We start from the raw sequence: 25973 nt of genomic DNA, 5'->3' as shown, positions 1-25973 counted from the left end.
ATAAATATATATATATACATATATATAAATATATATATATACATATATATAAATATATATATATACATATATATAAATATATATATATACATATATATAAATATATATATACATATATATAAATATATATATATACATATATATAAATATATATATATATACATATATATAAATATATATATATACATATATATAAATATATATATATATACATATATATAAATATATATATATATACATATATATAAATATATATATATACATATATATAAATATATATATATACATATATATAAATATATATATATACATATATATAAATATATATATATACATATATATAAATATATATATATACATATATATACATATATATAAATATATATATATATACATATATATAAATATATATATATACATATATATAAATATATATGTATGCATATATATAAATATATATGTATGCATATATATAAATATATATGTATGCATATATATAAATATATATGTATGCATATATATAAATATATATATATATACATATATATAAATATATATATATACATATATATAAATATATATATATACATATATATAAATATATATATACATATATATAAATATATATATACATATATAAGTATATATATATATACATATATATAAATATATATTTATACATATATATAAGTATATATATACATATGTATATAAGTATATATATACATATATATAAGTATATATATACATATATATAAGTATATATATATACATATATATAAGTATATATATATACATATATATAAGTATATATATATACATATATGTAAGTATATATACATATATATAAGGATATGTACATATATATAAGTAAATATATAAATATATATATATATACTAGCTGTACCCTGCCATGCGTTGCATTGGCTTAATTTTGTGTAATGGAAAAGTCTAATAAAAATAGAAAATTCATGTTTCTTATATTCTTAGTACAGCAATCCACTCCAAAAAGTAAAAAAAAAAGGGGGAAATGAAAAAAAATATGGTACTCTTGCAGAATTGGATCCGGATCCTCGGGAGTTACCATCAATCATGGCTTGGGCTCGACCAACATTCAGTGGATTAAGCCGAAAGTTGCTAAACCATTTAAACGCTAAATAGTTTTCTTTTTTATTGTATTAAAAAATGTGAGTTTTTAATTAATATTTGGGTAAGGGGGTTGTTTCTATACACAGATAAGAAAAACTTGGATGATTTTTTTAGTGTTTTTATTTAATGTAAAATGTTTAATCGGCTCTAAAACGCAATGTTTATCTATGTATTTGAAAAAGACGAATGGTCGCAGACTCTGTTGAATACGTTAAGTTTGGGAAAATCAGTTAAAAACTATACAAAACAATGTCAGACAACTACTGATTATATGTTATTGTGACATAGGCTGACATATTCGGTGGGTTTCTGATAGTATTTTGCTTAGTTTTTTAGTTTTAAATAATTTTTTCAAACTGAACATCATCAACAGTGTCCATCACCGTTTGTATTTTTCAAATTTCCAAGTTTAATTAAAGTTTTATGATATGTTTTTTATTCAATTGTAAGGTTAAAGTACAGAATAAATACAAAACACCCTCCCCTCCCCATATTAAGAATGGCTTTTTAAATAATAACGTTATTATTTCAGCATGGATCACTCTCTACATGAGTACCTAATATTTTTTTCAGCCATTCTTACCATAGAGAGGGGATGGTGTTTTTTAACTATTCTGTGCTTTTTTAACTAACAATTTATTATTAAAAAAAGATATTGTGAAATTATAAAAAAATAAAAAGATATTGTGAAAGTTGAATTTAACTTGAAAAAAAAACAAAAAAACAATGTGAATGGCGCGTTCACGATTGTGGCCAGACCTTATTTTGCAATAAGGTCACGTGAGTCGATTAATGGGTGCTAATGCACTTACTGATCCGCGCTATTTTTTTAAAATCGTATTTCCAAGCTTAATTAAAAGGTGATTTTTTTTTTTGGTATTTTTTTTTAGATTAGGTCCACCTCCACAATTTTCTTTTAAATGACGACTTTTAAAGGTTTCTGACTATGCTGAATACAGAAATCGCATTGAAATTTTGCAGAAATAAGTAGTTATCGAGATATAGATAGTTGTTTTATGCATTGTATTATTTGGCGGCCATCTTTGTTATGCACGTAAATTTGTTTATGATGCGCACAAGCATGTAAAAAAGACGGCTGCCAGAGATTACAATGCATTATACAAATTTGTAATATCTCGATAACTACTTATTTCTGCTAAATTTCAATGCGATTTCCGTATTCAGCATAGTCGAAAACCTACAAAAGTCGTCATTTAAAAGAAAATTGTGGAGGTGGACCTAATCTAAAAATTTACCGTTTTTTTATTCAATTGTAAGGTTAAAGTACAGAATAGGTACAAAACATCCTCTTCTCCCAATGTTAAGAATGGCTTTTTAAATAATAACGTTATTATTTCAGCATGAATCAATAAGTGCACGAGTACCCAATTAAATACATACATATATATACATGTATATACATACACATATATACATGTATATACATACACATATATACATACATATATATACACATATATACATACATATATATACATGCATATACATACATATACATGTATATACATACACATATATACATACATATATATACATGCATATACATACATATACATGTATATACATATACATGTATATACATACATATACATGTATATACATATACATGTATATACATATACATGTATATACATACATATATATACATGTATATACATACATATATATACATGTATATACATACATATATATACATGTATATACATACATATATATACATGTATATACATACATATATATACATGTATATACATACATATATATACATGTATATACATACATATATATACATGTATATACATACATATATATACATGTATATACATACATATATATACATGTATATACATACATATATATACATACATACATACATATATATGTATGGATACATATATACATATATATGTATATATGTATGTATATGTATATATGTATGTATACATATATATGCATACATACATATATATGTATACATACATATATACATATATATGTATACATACATATATACATATATATGTATACATACATATATATGTATACATACATATATACATATATATGTATACATACATATATACATATATATGTATACATACATATATACATATATATGTATACATACATATATATGTATACATACATATATACATATATATGTATACATACATATATACATATATATGTATACATACATATATACATATATATGTATACATACATATATACATATATATGTATACATACATATATACATATATATGTATACATACATATATACATATATATGTATACATACATATATACATATATATGTATACATACATATATATGTATACATACATACATACATATATATGTATACATACATACATACATATGTATACATACATATATACATATATATACATATATACATATATATGTATACATACATATATACATATATATGTATACATACATATATACATATATATGTATACATACATATATACATACATATATACATATATATATACATATATATGTATACATACATATATACATACATATATACATATATATACATATACATACATATATACATACATATACATACATATATACATATATATGTATACATACATATATACATACATATATACATATATATGTATACATACATATATATACATATATACATATATATGTATACATACATATATACATATATATGTATACATACATATATATACATATATATGTATACATACATATATATACATACATATATACATATATATGTATACATACATATATACATATATATGTATACATACATATATATACATACATATATATGTATACATACATATATACATATATATGTATACATACATATACAGACATATATATATACATACGCACATATACATAATATTTACATATATATACACATATATATACATAAATATATACATACATAAATACATACATATATATATATATATACATAAATATATACATACATAAATACATACATACATATATATATATACATACATACATAAACAAATTTAGAACAAAAAACTAAATTAGTATATTTTGAGTGCTGTAGTTATATACACTACTGTGCTAGTATCCCCACCTTTGTGTAAATTTAAATGAATCGTATATATATATATATACTGTCTACAGTTATTGTTCACAGAGGAAGGCAAACGAAAACATGAGGGGGAATTGATAACAGACGTTAAATTAACTATCATGGTATTAATGAAGAAATGAATATAACAGTATTATTTTACAATTATCAGGTTGTTGAAGTGACATTAAATCCAATGATGTAAGTTTGTAAGCGTATCTTGTGTAGTTTCTGAGTTTTATTAGGGCACACATAGGAGGAATTACAACTTTCCTTTATTTAATATACTAGCAGGGTTACCTACTATTGTTGGGGCCAAAATGTAACATTTTTACCAAACTTTCACCTCTCCTCACCCTCCCTCTTCACATCATCTGTTTCTTTTATTCCCAGCTCATTCCTCTCCATCTGCATGTACACACAGACATCTTAGAATATGGGTCAGTGTAAGAGAATTAACTTTGTAAAAAAAGATCAGAATTGCTCCCCTTTAGTAAATGGCTGGAAAACAAACCCTCGCCTAACCAAATTTGTGCCAGTTTAGCATCAAAGAATTAATAATTTTTTAAATAAACTTTGAATATTATTCATTCCAGGTAATGCTGGTCAAGAATATCCCAACTCTTTAGGCCTTTGTTTTGTATTTTTTTTACTACACATAAATACATCTTAAATATAAAATACTACTTTGATTTTTGGGCAGTGCTAGATGTCTCTGCTAGTATATTATGACCATCAAGAGATATTTTCCGACAAAGCAAGATGTGGCATAAGAAGGCAGAGATGGTCAACTCTAAAAGAGGACATTCTGGCAGAGTACAAAAATAACCAAAAAATGAACTGTCTGCATTCACGGTAGGGACAGCTCATGTGATTAGTCATAAACATCTTCTCAAAATAAGGATGGTATATTTCTTAAGGCAGAACTGGGCCATATCTCATCCTAACAAGATATGATCTGCTGCTCCACAGCATTTACAACCATGTCAATCATAGTGCCAAGAACAGATCGGTAGTGAGTAAAATATTTTGCGAAAAAATACATTTATGAAAGTAAAAGATTTGCTACTTACTTTGTGGGTGGGGGAAAAAATCAGTTTTGTATTTATCACACGAAAAAAAAAAAAAAAAAATGTCCTCCACGTGTAAATTTAATTTCCAGATCTTAAAACATAAAAAGAAGAAAAGAAAATTAATTAAAAAAAAAAATATATATAAAAAACAATAGTAAATAACTGCTAAAAAACAAAAAAAGAAATGAAATGGAACAAAATGACAAAATAAAATAATTAATGTTTTGGTTATTAAATCTATCCAGTATTATTTGAGCATTTTAAAAAGCATAGTTAGTGATACAGTCTTTTCTTTTATAATTACAGTGTGAGAAATGTTTTGAGATCCTATCACAGTAATAAACTAAATACAAAATGCTAAAATATAGAAAAAAATGTCACATGTTTTTAGAGATGTATAACAGTGTAGTGGCATTTGTTCAAAAATTGACCTAAATTTTTTTTCGGAGGACCTGTACAGTGGATTATTATTGATAAGACGGTATTATAAAAAAAAAGAAAAGAAAAAAAAAACCTGTAAAAATTCAATGTTTAAATATTTGTAAGCAGTACTCAGTTTCTAATATAATGCTGTACTATATCGATCGTCATATGTGAACCACTTAACAAGAACCCTCTTATATAAAGAACTTTTCATCTACCATTCTAAGAGTAGTGATATTAAGAACGTTATATTCTAGTGTATTCCATATAGATCTCATGTAAAAGGCAGATGATAATCTATATAAGGCTTTAAAGAAATATTTGTAATTGCTTGTAATAATATCCCTAAAAATCTATGGAATCATTACATCAGACATAGAATTAAAAGCAAAACAATTCATAAGTATGCATGTAAACAATATAATGAAAATAAATGAAATGAAACATTGTGATGATAAATGAAGTGAAACATATTGTGATGATAAATGAAGTGAAACATATTGTGATGATAAATGAAGTGAAACATATTGTGATGATAAATGAAACATATTGTGATGATAAATGAAATGAAACATATTGTGATGATAAATGAAATGAAACATATTGTGATGATAAATGAAGTGAAACATATTGTGATGATAAATGAAGTGAAACATATTGTGATGATAAATGAAGTGAAACATATTGTGATGATAAATGAAGTGAAACATATTGTGATGATAAATGAAGTGAAACATATTGTGATGATAAATGAAACATATTGTGATGATAAATGAAATGAAACATATTGTGATGATAAATGAAATGAAACATATTGTGATGATAAATGAAATGAAACATATTGTGATGATAAATGAAATGAAACATATTGTGATGATAAATGAAATGAAACATATTGTGATGATAAAGGAAACATATTGTGATGCTAAATGAAACATATTGTGATGATAAATGAAACATATTGTGATGATAAATGAAATGAAACATTGTGATGATAAATGCAACATATTGTGATAATAAATGAAACATATTGTGATGAAAAATGAAATGAAACATATTGTGATGATAAATGAAGTGAAACATTGTGATGATAAATGAAGCATATTGTGATGACAAATGAAATGAAACATTGTGATGATAAATGGAATGAAACATATTGTGATGATAAATGAAATGAAACATATTGTGATGATAAATGAAATGAAACATATTGTGATGATAAATGAAATGAAACATATTGTGATGATAAATGAAATGAAACATATTGTGATGATAAATGAAATGAAACATATTGTGATGATAAATGAAATGAAACATATTGTGATGATAAATGAAATGAAACATATTGTGATGATAAATGAAATGAAACATATTGTGATGATAAATGAAGTGAAACATATTGTGATTATAAATGAAATGAAACATATTGTGATGATAAATGAAGTGAAACATATTGTGATGGTAAATGAAATGAAACATATTGTGATTATAAATGAAGTGAAACATATTGTGATGATAAATGAAGTGAAACATATTGTGATGATAAATGAAATGAAACATATCGTTATGATAAATGAAGTGAAACATATCGTTACGATAAATGAAGTGAAACATATCGTGATGATAAATGAAATGAAACATATTGTGATTATAAATGAAGTGAAACATATTGTGATGATAAATGAAGTGAAACATATTGTGATGATAAATGAAGTGAAACATATTGTGATGATAAATGAAATGAAACATATTGTGATGATAAATGAAATGAAACATATTGTGATGATAAATGAAATGAAACATATTGTGATTATAAATGAAATGAAACATATTGTGATGATAAATGAAATGAAACATATTGTGATGATAAATGAAATGAAACATATTGTGATGATAAATGAAATGAAACATATTGTGATGATAAATGAAGTGAAACATATTGTGATTATAAATGAAATGAAACATATTGTGATGATAAATGAAGTGAAACATATTGTGATGGTAAATGAAATGAAACATATTGTGATTATAAATGAAGTGAAACATATTGTGATGATAAATGAAGTGAAACATATTGTGATGATAAATGAAATGAAACATATCGTTATGATAAATGAAGTGAAACATATCGTTATGATAAATGAAGTGAAACATATCGTGATGATAAATGAAATGAAACATATTGTGATTATAAATGAAGTGAAACATATTGTGATGATAAATGAAGTGAAACATATTGTGATGATAAATGAAATGAAACATATTGTGATGATAAATGAAATGAAACATATTGTGATGATAAATGAAATGAAACATATTGTGATGATAAATGAAATGAAACATATTGTGATGATAAATGAAATGAAACATATTGTGATTATAAATGAAATGAAACATTTTGATGATAAATGAAATGAAACATTGTGATGATAAATGAAATGAAACATATTGTGATTATAAATGAAATGAAACATATTGTGATGATAAATGAAGTGAAACATATTGTAATGATGAATGAAATGACAACAGTCTATATTCCAAATTTCATGATATCAACTATCTTACAATTTATTCCTTTAATTATGTTGATGTACAATTCTTTACTTAATTATTATATTAATCAATGAATTTATGTTTCCCTTAACTCCTCAGAAGAAATAACAACTATCAATCCACCCAAAGGAAATTAAATGTGTTTTGGTATGATTACAAAATCCAAAAATTAGGAAGTTGCAATTACCTTTTATTTTATTTGTATGGCATAATAAATGATTAACTAAAAGGTAATGGCAACTTCTCTTGAGTTTAAGGGCAAAATAGATTCATTTATTGATATAAGAATTAAATGAATGATTCTGCGCTATGAAGCAGCAACTGTCAAAAATTGTAAATGTATATTTAATTTAAGGAATAAATTGTAAGATGGTTAATAATTAAATTTGGAATATAGACTTTTGTCATTTGTTTTATATATATATATATATATATATATATATATAAAGCTGTGTGTGTTTGTGTGTGTGTGTGTGTGTGTGTGTGGTCACGAATAGGCTCCTATATGGTTGACTATTTTAAAAAACTGATTACATATAATGTTAGAAAATGTATCGAGACACAGGAATGGGTATGTCTGATCTGGAAGAACGGTGGTTCATTAAAATTGTGGGGTCTGTGTTCGTGCCTGGTCCACAAAGTATGGAAATAAAATATTTAAAAATTTAAAAAAAAAACGTTTACAAGTGTTTTTGATATAGATGTACATAAGAATACTTTGATAAGTATGTTTTTTTTGTTTTTTTTATTACATTTTCACCCCCAACAAGGCACATTGCCACTTTGGTGTAGGGGACTACTATCAGGGGCAGCAACTACTGGGGCACTATGTTGAGATTTGGGCAGCAAGATGTCGGTTCACGTTACACTTGAACTTCTGCATGTCAGTACAGTTAGGGAAGCAGGGACCTGGAATGGAATTCCAGAGTCCAGCGGTTCTGGGGAAGAAACTACTGGAGTAGAAAGATCTTTTACTTCTAGGGATCTCTACTATGTGGGGGTGGGATTTAGCTGTCTGTCGGGTTTGTCGAGGGTGTCTACGTCGTGGGGGCACAAGTGTCTGCAGTTCGTCAGAGCATTCACCATTAAAATACTTGTAGAACAGGCAGAGGGGTGCAACGTTTCGTCGATGGGACAGAGGCTGAAGCTTAGATGCCAGTTCAGGGCCTATCAGGTTGGCGACTCTCTTTTGGACCTTATCTAGGAGCGAGAGATAGCAGCAGATGCACCAACTCAAATGTGACAACAATACTCCATACACGGGCGAATGGTGGCCTTATAGAGGTACAGGATACTTTCAGGTGTCAGTAGTTTTCTAGCACAGGAGAGAGAGCCTACCTTTTTCGCAGCGGCCCTGGCAATGTTTTCAATATAATTGTTCCAACTCATGTTTCCTGTGAACGTTAGGCCAAGCAGTTTGAAAGATGTACTCTCAGACAGGGAGTCACTGGCCATTGCCGTTTTAACTTAAATAGGGATGGTATAATAAAATTGTGGGGTCTGCGTTCACGCCTGGCCTCCTTAGAATGGAAATAGACACAAACTTAAATAAAAACTTTTCATATCTATCTGCATAAGTATACTTTGATAATTATGTTTCAGTTTGAAGAAATATGGCATAATAAAATTATGGGGTGTTCGTTCGCACCTGGCCTCCATAGAATCGAAATATGTCACAAAGTTTAACAAGGTTTTTTAATATAGATCCACAGAATATTGTGATAGGTGTTTCAGTGTGAACAGGTATGGTATAATAAATTATAGGGTTTATCTATTTTATTTTTACTTTCATCATATTTTGCTTTGGTTTTAATACCCCCAAATTCGAAGCTATCTCTTTACAACCCTACCTTTTCATAACCTATCATACTTTCATAAATCAGTCCATTTTCTGTGGGCTGTTTTTGAACCCAGCCAACGACGGGTACTTTTGCTAGTATATATATGTGTGTGTGTGTGTGTGTGTGTGTGTGTGTGTGTGTGTGTGTGTATTCCTAACAGCCACACTTGTTTCTTTTTAGTAACTGTTCTTATCTCTGTATTCATGAATTCTATATCTTACTTCCTAGCATACTTATCTTGTTAACTATTCCAACTTGTACTTATCTGAACCTCCATTCATTGTCCTTTTAGCAAACAATCCTCACCTTTGACATTAAGCTTTGCCCTTTTGCCTATCGGTATTTACTTTTACTCAACACCTGTGAAGGTAGGTACAATTATTTTAAGTATATTTTTATATAAAGAAGTGTGTGTGAGCATGTATATATATATATATATATATATATATATATATGTATATAATGATTGCTCCTTCTTGACAGTAAACTGTTGTGTGGTTGTGTGCACGTAGGTAACTTTTTAACCCAGCTACAGACCTACATGAATGTGCACATATGTGACATCAAACTTTCCTTCTTGCAAGGGTGTTCACATGATCATACTATGAATCCTTGAATGTCATTCCAAGCCACTTCTAAATTTGCAGATTAACTATATACATTCACACACACACACACACACACACACACACACACACACACACACACACACACACACACACACAGAGGGAGAGAGTATCAATAAAATAAGAAAATGACAATATAAAAAATATATTAATGTATATAGATTTATTGGTTGATTAAATAAGGCTGATACATAAATTAGGTGTGTAGAATAAGTAAAACTTCATATCATGGTATTTCGAACCCTAATGCTTCTCATCAGAAGAGGAGAGAAGATGCTAGGTAACATAATAGGGATGCGACATCTAGCGATAGTTACATTAGGAGCAAAATAATTGTGCAGTGACAGAGAAAATATTGAAATTGTTTGGGGAAAGGATGGGATGACGAAAGTGATCTCTGTGATATAGGAGGAATATAGCTTTTATTATATAATGAAGATAGGAGTGTACATGCATTATCTACTTATATATATATATTATATATATTACTTATATATATACATTATATATATTACTTATATATATACATTATATATATTACTTATATATATACATTATATATATTACTTATATATATACATTATATATATTACTTATATATATACATATTATATATTACTTATATATATACATATTATATATATTACTTATATATATACATATTATATATATTACTTATATATATACATATTATATATATTACTTATATACATATATATACATATACGTATTACTTATATATATATACATATATATATTACTTATATATATACACATTATATACATATATATATATTACTTATATATATATATACACATATTATATACATATATATATATTACTCATATATATATATACACATATTATATACATATATATATATTACTCATATATATATATATACACATATTATATACATATATATATATATTACTTACATATATATTACTTATATACATATACACACATATATACATATATATTACTTATATATATATACATACATATTATATATATTATATATATATTATATATATATATATGTATGTATACATAAACACATAGGCATATATATACACACCTACATAAAATAAACACAAATATATATATATATATATATATATATATATATATATATATATATATATATATATACTATCTGCATATATGCAGCACTGCCAGGTTGATACAATATATGTAATATATGGCATTGCAATAACGTCAAATTTAACGTCATAGGTGATGACGTCATCATACGTAATGCATCTCCTATGGCATGTGCTATGAGGTTTTTGATGTTTCTATAGGATATTATTGTGAATAAACAATATAAACATATTGATATTATGATATACGATGTCATCTACTAAAACTATATTACGAAAAAACAAACGCAAACAGAAATACAGCTTTATTATAATAGATATACAGTAGAACCTCAGTATACGGCATTAAAAACTAGTAATAAAATACAGTACAGTATATAATACACAAGTATATAATCAAATAATATTATAAATAACACTGTAAGGCGTGGTAAATACTGTATCCAGAAGCCGGATAAACATTGTATTCCACATTGTAACCTGAAAAAAATTTTAAAAAGTGTCCTAGGGCCACCATATCCCAGAGTTGTATTGTACATACATAAATGTACATATATACATATAGATATTTATTAACGATCCAGTAACTTCATCAGACTTTACAGAAACCTGTAATACGATTCGGCAACCGAAACATGTGTAACTAAACAGATAAAATAGTAATAAAAAAGTAAAACACATATTTGCTCTCCAATCGTATTGAGGACTTTCTTCAGTTTTTTATTGAGGACTGGTTTCTTCTGTGAAAAGCATATATTTTTAAGTCGCCTGATGAGGACTTGTAATTTTAATCGACCACATGGACATAATGTTTGCATTATGTTCAGTGTCATGATGTAAATATTAATAAAAAAAATAACTTGTTCTTCTTGTATAGAGCACTCTTAACAACCTCGTTATTTTTATTTCTTATCTCTCTTTACAACTTGTAACATTAAATACAAATATAAATACATATGCATATATGAGTGTACATAAACACACACACACACACACACACACATATACGAATATACATATTCACACATCTATAAATATACATATACACAAATATATATAGGTAGATACTAGGAATGGGACGATTCCAATATTTTTTCCGATTCCAATAAAATTATTGATTCCGATTCTTTATAAATCTTTAAATTCATAACTATAAACTTGTTATTTTTCTCAATTACGATAAAAACACATGATAAATGTGCAGATATTTTCTAAAATATAAACATATACTTGTGAGGAATGATCTATTGGTTTTAGTTTTACTAATAGTTCAAAATCAATAGATATTCATTATTTTAGTGTTACTATCAGCAGCAGATAATTTTTCTTTATAGAAAATAAAACAAAAGACAATTGAAAAAATCGTTTTTGGCATTGGAAAATAGGTACAAATTTTTCCAATTTCGATACCGATTCCGATATCCCAAAAAGTGCCGATTTTTTAAATTCCTTATGCTCATCCATAGTCCCAATACTGAAATATACAGACATATATATATACACTATCAGTTCAGCCTGGCTTTGTTTGGTCCCTATGTACTGTTCATAATTTGTCCTACGTGTGAATACACTTTATTCAAGATTTCAAATGTTTAGACCAAAAATTGTCTGAGTAATTTCATAAGGACCGCAGAGGTCAATTTAAAAAAATTTTGACCTCAATTTTGACTCCTTAACATTTATTATTTTGGTCTCAATTAAAAAAAAAAAGTTTTATCATGTCCAAGTTACCTACATCTAAAATTTCAAGTGTTTACACCCAAAATTAACGGAGAAATTGGTAGAATTTGCAAAAGTCATCTTTTTCAACTTTGAACTTTTGGCAGCCAAATTTTCTCCCCAAAATTGATTATTATGCTTGCCACATGTCTGAATACCCGTTATGTATAAATTCCAAATATTTAGACCCAAAATTGGCTGAGTAGTTTGCTAGAGACCGCAAAGGTCAAATCTTTTCAACTTGAACCTCTTGGGAGCTCAAATTTTTGACCGAAACTGAATAAAAAACTTGCCCTATTTCTGAATACCATTTATGTAAAATTTTGAATGTTTAGACCCAAAATTAGCTTTGTAATTTGGTAGAGACCACAGAGGTCAAATTTTATAACTTTGACCCCAATTTTAACTCCTTAACATTTATTGTTTGGGGCTCAAATCAAATTAAAAAGTTTGAACCATGTCCAAGTAACCTACATTTAAAATTTCAATTGTTTAGACCCAAAAATGGCGGAGGAGTTTGGTAGAGTTTTCAAAGATCTAATCGTTGAATTTTAACCGTTGACAGCTAAATTTCTGGCTGAAAACCGATTGACAAAATTTTCCCAAAGCTGAATACCCCTTATCTCGAGTCTCTAGTATGAAAATTGACAGAGTTATTTGGTAGGGAAATGTACACACACACATTTATTTATATATATATATATATATATATATATATATATATTTTAGATTGTCGGACTGACTTCCTAATCTTGGTTGTTATTGTCACAACGTTTCGGCCGTTTTGCCCTCCGGCCTTTGTCAGGTGTTTTGTATCGAACTGGGAAACCGTTTCTTAGGAGTCTCGAACCCAACCCTTTATTATTATTACGGGGGTACCATGTTCGGACTCCACCTAGGCTTTGGGACATAGTTGCGGATTCTCTGACTTGAATGTTACTTTTTCACTGCCTTCGTTCAGGATTAGACTCAGCACCTTTGGGTAACTGTACACTTTGATACAACGTCTACGACCATTCGGCCATATGTCCTAGTGACAACATGAATATATACTTATATATATACATGTATATATATAAATATATACATATATATACATGTACATATATAAATATATACATATATATACATGTACATATATAAATATATATACATGTACATATATAAATATATACATATGTATACATGTATATATATAAATATATACATATATATACATGTATATATATAAATATATACATATATATACATGTACATATATAAATATATATACATGTACATATATAAATATATACATATGTATACATGTATATATATAAATATATACATATATATACATGTACATATATAAATATATATACATGTACATATATAAATATATACATATGTATACATGTATATATATAAATATATACATATATATACATGTATATATATAAATATATACATATATATACATGTATATATATAAATATATACATATATATACATGTATATATATAAATATATACATATATATGCATGTATATATATAAATATATACATATATATGCATGTATATATATAACTATATACATATATATACATGTATATAGATAAATACATACATATGTATCCATGTATATATAAATATATACCTACATATACATGTATGTATATAAATATAAACCTAAATATACATGTATATATATAAATATATACCTACATATACATGTATATATATAAATATATACCTACATATACATGTATATATATAAATATATACCTACATATACATGTATATATAAATATATACCTACATATACATGTATATATAAATATATACCTACATATACATGTATATATAAATATATACCTACATATACATGTATATATAAATATATACCTACATATACATGTATATAGAAATATATACCTACATATACATGTATATATAAATATATACCTACATATACATGTATATATAAATATATACCTACATATATGTATATGCAAATATATACCTACATACACATGTATATATATAAATATATACCTACATATACATGCATATATATAAAAATATATACCTACATATACGAGTATATATATAAACATATACATGTATATATATAAATATATACATTTATATATATAAATATATACATTCATATACATGTATATATAGAAATATATACATTCATATACATGTATATATAGAAATATATACATTCATATACATGTATATATACAAATATATACATTCATATACGTGTATATCTCTATATAAATAAAATGAACTCATTTTTTCCCGCGGATTTTGACCTTAATAGGATTAAAAATCAAGATATTTCATGCAAATATAATATGCACAAACGCCAGAACAATATCTGAGGTGTGTTATAGGCTTATTATTTCTCAAATTCCTCGATAATCTTAGATTTCTATACTTTTTCTGCTGAGAAGTCACGGCAAAAATCGGTTAAGATCAATGGAAGTGGTAAAATATTTTCTCTCTAATAAATTCCTCCTCCCCCTGCCACCACTTAACACCGTTTAGGGATCGTTCACAAGGAACAGTTGAGAAGAGAACATCGGTTTGGCTTCGTAGTTCTTTCATGTGAAGTTATTTAAAATCACTAAACTAAGCTGCAGTGCTCTGTGGCGTAGTGGTTAGCGTGCTTGGAATTCACATTATATTTTCACGTTCGCGCCGACCTACCGTAGTACTTTTTTTTTTTTTTTTTTTCCCTAAACAACTGGAATGGACTTTTCTTGGTTGCCGAACTGTTAACGTTGCAGATGATTTTTTTTTTTTTTTTTTTTTCACACTTTATTTTCCTACTTTTACTCATGACTCCGGGTTTGATCCTTCCTACTTACCTACCATAACATTTTTTAAAACTCCCCCCCCCGTCCCGGAAACAAACACTCGGGCAACGCCGGGTACCCCCGCTAGTATATAAATATATACATTTATATGCATAAATATATACATTTATAAACATGTATATATATAAATATATACGTTTATATACATGTATATATATACATATATATATACATGTATATACATAAAGATATGCATATATATACATGTATATACATAAATATATACAGATATATACATAAATATATACATATATATCCTTCTATATACATAAATATATACAGACATATCCTTCTATATACATAAATATATACAGACATATCCATGTATATACATAAATATATACAGATATATCCATGTATATATATATACATATATACACATGTATATATACACATATATACATGTAAATATAAACATATATATACATTTATATATAAACATATATATACATGTATATATAAACATATATATATGCATATATATACATGTATATATAAACATATATATATACATTTATATATATAAATATAGAAATATATATATATACATGTATATATATAAATATATATATACATGTATATATAAATACATACATATATATATAAATACATACATATATATATAAATACATACATATATATATAAATACATACATATATATATAAATACATACATACATATATACATACATATATACATACATACATATATATATATACATACATATATATATATACATACATATATATATACATACATATATATACATATATACATATATATACATATATACATATATATACATACATATATATACATATACATACATATATATACATATATATATACATACATATATATACATACATATATATACATACATATATATACATACATATATATACATACATATATATACATACATATATATACATACATATATATACATACTTACATATATATACATACATGTAAATATATACCTAGATACATATATATATACATACATGTCAATATATACATATATATACATACAAATATATACATATATATATGTATACATATAAATATATACATATATATATACATACAAATATATACATATAAATATATATATATATACATACATAGATATACATATATACTTATATATATACACGTATATATATATAACTATAAAAATGTACACACGTATATATATAATTATATACATATATACATGTATATATATAAATATATGCATTTATATACATGTATATGTAAATATATACAGATATATACATGTACATATACATATATAACTATATATATGTACATATACATATATAACTATATATATGTACATATAAATATATAACTATATATACATGTACATATACATATATAACGATATATACATGTACATATAAATATATAACTATATATACATGTACATATAAATATATACCTATATATACATGTATATATAAATATATTCCTATATATACCGTGTATATATGAATATATATCTATATATACAGGTACATATATGAAAATATACCTATATATACATGTATATACATATATATATAAATATATACCTATATATCCATGTATATATATAAATATATACAAATATACATGCATATATAAATATATACACGTATATTTAAATATACCAAAATATATACATATGTATACATGTATATATACAAGTATATACATATACATGAATATATAGATAAGAATATATACATACATATAAAAGTATATACATATATATAAACATATATATATATGCAAACATATATACACACATATGTATAAAATATACTGTATATATATATGCACACATATATATAAACATAATCATGTATATATATGCACACACACATATATATATAAACATATACATATATATATATGCACACACACATATATATAAACATATACATATATATATGCACACACATATATATAAACATATACATATATATATGCCCACACACACATATATAAAAACATACATATATATGCATATATATATACATAAACATATACATATATATATGCACACACACACACATATATATAAACATGTACATATGCACACACATATATATATATATACAAAAACATATACATATATATGCACACACATATATATAAACATATACATATATGCATTTATATATATATAAACATATACATATATATATGCACACACACATATGACACCACTCTCTATAACAGATATGAGGGGAAAACAAATGAACACATATCCAAGAAAATGGCAGAAACACTAGAGGATGACCTCCAATCCGTAGTGGAATGGGGACAAAAATGGTTGGTCTCATTCAATGCTGCTAAGACTAAGCTTGTTTCCTTCAATAACTACAAGAAACCTTCTCTACCACCAATAGCAATGGCCAAGAACACATTGCCTGAAAGTACTTCTTTTAAACTCCTCGGCCTAACGTTTACAGGGAATATGAACTGGAATAGATACATTGAGAGCATTGCCAAGGCTGCTGCAAGGAAGGTTGGCTCCCTCTACCGTGCTAGAAAACTACTTACGCCTGCCAGTGTCCTATACCTCTATAAGGCAACCATTCGCCCATGTATGGAGTACTGTTGTCACATCTGGGCTGGTGCATCTGCTGCTTGTCTCTCGCTCCTGGACAGGGTTCAAAAAAGAGTCGCAAACCTGATAGGTCCTGAACTGTCATCTGGGCTTCAACCTCTGTCCCATCGACAGGATGTTGCATCCCTCTGCCTGTTCTACAAATACTTTAATGGTGAATGCTCTGACGAACTGCAAACACTTGTACCTTCCCGACGTAACTACCCCCGACAAACCCGACAAGCTACTAAGTCTCATCCCTTTACAGTAGAGATCCCTAGGTGCAAGACCGCCTTTTACTCCAATAGTTTCTTCCCCAGAACTGCGGGTCTTTGGAACTCCCTCCCGGGATTCTGCTTTCCCAACTGCAATGATATGCAGAAGTTCAAGTGTAATGTTAACAAACATCTTTCTACTCGTCTCCCTTCATAATGACCCCGCTAATTAATTCCCTAATAGTAGCCCCCTGCTTCAAAGTGGCACTGTGCCTTGTTTGGGGTGAAAATTGAATTAAAAAAAAAAAATTAAAAAAAAAAAATATATATATATATATATATACATATATACATATATATATGCACGTATATATATATAAACATATACATATATATATGCACATATATATATAAACATATGCACACACATATATATATACATATATATGCACATATATATAAAAATATATATAAAAAGATACATATATATAAACAAATACATATAAATATATACATATATATAAACATATACATATATGCACATATATATATATATAAACATATACATATATATATGCACATATATAGATATATGAGAATATACATATATAAACATATACATATATATATATATGCACATGTATGTATATAAACATAATATATATATATGCACACATATATATACACATATACATATGCACACATATATATAAACATATACATTTATATATGCACACACATATATAAATATATACATATATCTATGCACACATATATATAAATGCATACATATCTACGCACGCATATCTAGAAGTATATACATACGAGCAAACAGTTAATAAAACGTGTTAAAAAACATGTTAAACACACTTTGAAAAAGAGTTAAAAACATTTAATTTGAGAAATTGTAATTTTTATTTTAAATATATATATATATATATATGCACATATATATATAAATATATACATACATATATGCACACACATATATATATGTATAAATATATACATATATATATATATATATATATATATATATATGCACCCATATATATATAAATATATACATATATATGCACACATATCTATAAATATATACATATATATACATATATGCAGACATATATAAATATATATATACATATATATATATGCACCCATATATATATATAAATATATACATATGCACACACATATATATAAATATATACATATATATGCACACATATATATAAATATATACATATATATACACACATATATATAAATATATACATATATATACACACATATATATAAATATATACATATATATACACAGATAATTAAATATATACATACATATATGCACACATATATATATAAATATATACATATATATATGCACACATATATATATATAAATATATACATATATATATGCACACATATATATATATAAATATATACATATATATATATGTATATATTTATATATATGTGTGCATATATATATGTATATATTTATATATATATATATGTGTGTGCATATATATATATGTATATATTTATATATATGTGTGCATATATATGTATATATTTATATATATATGTGTGCATATATATGTATATATTTATATATATATGGGTGCATATATATGTATATATATATATATGGGTGCATATATATATGTATATATATATATATATGGGTGCATATATATATGTATATATTTATATAAATATGCACCCATATATATACAAATATATACATATATATATGCAAACATATATATATAAATATATACATATATATATGCACACAAATATATAAATATATACATATATATATGCACACAAATATATAAATATATACATATATATATGCACACAAATATATAAATATATACATATATATGCACACATATATATAAATATATACATATATATGCACATATATATAAATATATACATATATATGCACACATATATATAAATATATACATATATATGCACACATATATATAAATATATACATACATATGCACACATATATATAAATATATACATACATATGCACACATATATATAAATATATATATATATATGCACACATATATATAAATATATACATATATATGCACACATATATATAAATATATACATATATATGCACACATATATATAAATATATACATATATATATGCACACGTATATATAAATATATACATATATATATATGCACACACACATATATATATATATAAATATATACATATATATATATACACACACACATATATATATAAATATATACATATATATATATACACACATATATATATAAATATATACATATATATATATAAGCACATATATATATGTATGTATAAACATATAAATATATACCTATATATATAAGCACACATATATATATATAAATATATACATATATATATAAGCACACATATATATAGATATATAAATATATACATATATATATAAGCACACACGTATATATATATAAATATATATATAAGCACATATATATATATATAAATATATACATATATATACAAGCACACATATATATATAAATATATACATATATACATATATATAAGCACACATATATATATAAATATATACAAATATGTATATGCACACACATATATATATAAATATATACAAATATGTATATGCACACATATATATATAAATATATACAAATATGTATATGCACACATATATATATATACATATATATATTCACACATATATATATATGCACACATATATTCACACATATATATATATGCACACATATATTCACACATATATATATATGCACACATATATTCACACATATATATATATGCACACATATATTCACACATATATATATATGCACACATATATATATATATACATATATATATATGCACATATATATATATATATAAATATATACACATATATATATGCACACATATATATATATATACATATATATATATGCATATATATATATATATATAAATATATACACATATATATGCACACATATATACATAAATATATGCCCACATATATATATATATAAATATATACATATATATGCACACATATATATACAAATATGTACATATATACCTAATATATACATATATATATGCACACATATATACATAATATATAGATATATTATATAATATATATATTATAATATAGATATATAATATAGATATATATTATATACAATATAAATATTGAAAATATATATAATATATATATAATATATATACATATAGTATATATATAATATATATTATTATAATATATATATACATATAATATATATACATATAGTATATATATAATATATATATACATATAATATATATATAATATATATATAAGATATATATACATATAATATATATATATATAATATATATATAAGATATATACATATAATATATATATATAATATATATATAAGATATATACATATAATATATATATATAATATATATATAAGATATATACATATAATATATATATATAATATATATATAAGATATATACATATAATATATATATATAATATATATATAAGATATATACATATAATATATATATAATATATATACATATAATATATATAATATATATACATAAAATATATATAATATATATACATATAATATATATAATATATATACATATAATATATATACATATAATATATATAATATATATAATATATATACATATAATATATATAATATATATACATATAATATATATACATATAATATATATAATATATATAATATATATACATATAATATATATAATATATATACATATAATATATATACATATAATATATATAATATATATAATATATATACATATATACATATACATATACATATATAATATATATACATATAATATATATAATATATATATATACATATAATATATACATTATATATACATATAATATATATATAATATATATACATATAATATATATAATATATCTACATATAATATATCTACATATAATATATATATAATATATATACATATAATATATATAATATATCTACATATAATATATCTACATATAATATATATATATAATATATATACATATAATATATATATATAATATATATACATATAATATATATACATATAATATATATAAATATATATATATAATATATATACATATAATATATATAATATATATACATATAATATATATAAATATAATATATATATAATATATATACATATAATATATATAATATATATACATATAATATATATATAATATATATACATATAATATATATATACATATAATATATATATACATATAATATACATATAATATATATATACATATAATATATATATACATATAATATATATATACACATAATATATATACACACATAATATATATACATATACATGTAATATATAATATATATATACATATAAGATATATAATATATATATACATAAAATATATATACATATACATATTATTCATAATATATATACACATAATATATAATATATATAATATATATATAATATATATATAATATATAATATATATAAATAATATATATAAATTATATATATAAATAGTATATATAAATAATATATATAAATAATATAAATCATATATATATAATATATATATAATATATAAATAATATATATATAAATATGTATATATATATATATATAAATAATATGTATATATATAATATAGGAATAATATGTATATAAATATTATATGAATAATATATATATAAATGATATATATATATAATATATAAATAATATATATATATTATATAAATAATATATATATATTATATAAATAATATATATAATATATAAATAATATATATATAATATATATAAATAATATATATATAATATATGAATGATATATATGTATAATATATAAATGATATATACATATAATATATAAATGATATATACATATAATATATTTAAATAATATATATATAATATATAAATAATATATATATAATATATAAATAATATATATATAATATATAACTAATATATATATACATAATATATATAAATATATATAAATAATATATAATATATAAATAATATATATATAATATATATTAATAATATATATAATATATATAAATAATATATATATATAATATATAAATAACATATGATATATATAAATAATATATATATGATATATATAAATAATATATATATAATATATAAATAATATATATATATAGATAATATATATATAACATATAAATAATATATGATATATATAAATAATATATATATAACATAAATAATATATATATAACATATAAATAATATATAACATAAATAATATATATATAACATATAAATAATATATATATATAATATATATAAATATATCTAAATAATATATATAATATATATATAAAATATATATAAATAGTATATATATAATATATATACACATAATATATATATATATACATATAATATATATATATATACATATAATATATATACATATATACATATAATATAATATATATACATATATACATATAATATATATACATATATACATATAATATATATACATATATACATATAATATATATATATATATATATACATATAATATATATATATACATATAATATATATATATACATATAATATATATATATATATACATATAATATATATATATATACATATAATATATATATATATATACATATAATATATATATATATACATATAATATATATATATATATACATATAATATATATATATACATATAATATATATATATATATACATATAATATATATATATATACATATAATATATATATATATATACATATAATATATATATATATATACATATAATATATATATATATATATACATATAATATATATATATATATACATATAATATATATATATATACATACATATAATATATATATATATATACATATAATATATATATATATACATATAATATATATATATATACATATAATATATATATATATACATATAATATATATATATACATATAATATATATATATATACATATAATATATATATATATACATATAATATATATATATATACATATAATATATATATATATACATATAATATATATATATATACATATAATATATATATATATATACATATAATATATATATATATACATATAATATATATATATATACATATAATATATATATATATAATATATATATATACATATAATATATATATAATATATAATATATATATATACATATAATATATATATAATATATAATATATATATATACATATAATATATATATATATATATATATATATATATATATATATATAGATTATATATATAATATATATATATATAATCTATATATAATGTATATAATATATATACCTGGTACTCGTTTTACAGGTTTCTGTAAAGTCTGATGAATTACTGGATCGTTAATAAATATCTATATATATATATATATGTACATTTATGTATGTACAATACAACTCTGGTACTTACCAAGCTCAACGCTGAGT

At 22.1% G+C, this 25973-nt stretch overlaps 1 protein-coding gene across 1 annotated transcript in view; it reads right to left on the bottom strand.

Annotated features, from left to right (window-relative positions):
- The window catches only part of LOC145268221 (uncharacterized), a 339574-nt gene that overhangs the window by 286146 nt on the left and 27455 nt on the right, over positions 1–25973 (bottom strand). Inside the window, exon 2 of the mRNA XM_080123524.1 lies at positions 5371–5461. The gene's annotated coding sequence lies outside the window, so the exon portion shown is untranslated. The remainder of the gene's footprint in view (positions 1–5370; positions 5462–25973) is intronic.

This window comes from Euprymna scolopes, chromosome 43 (genome assembly GCF_053919585.1).
Source record: "Euprymna scolopes isolate OS-2025 chromosome 43, ASM5391958v1, whole genome shotgun sequence".
NCBI classification, from domain to species: domain Eukaryota; kingdom Metazoa; phylum Mollusca; class Cephalopoda; order Sepiida; family Sepiolidae; genus Euprymna; species Euprymna scolopes.
Note: the sequence above shows the minus strand (reverse complement) of the source record. Positions and strands in the feature narration are given on the sequence as shown.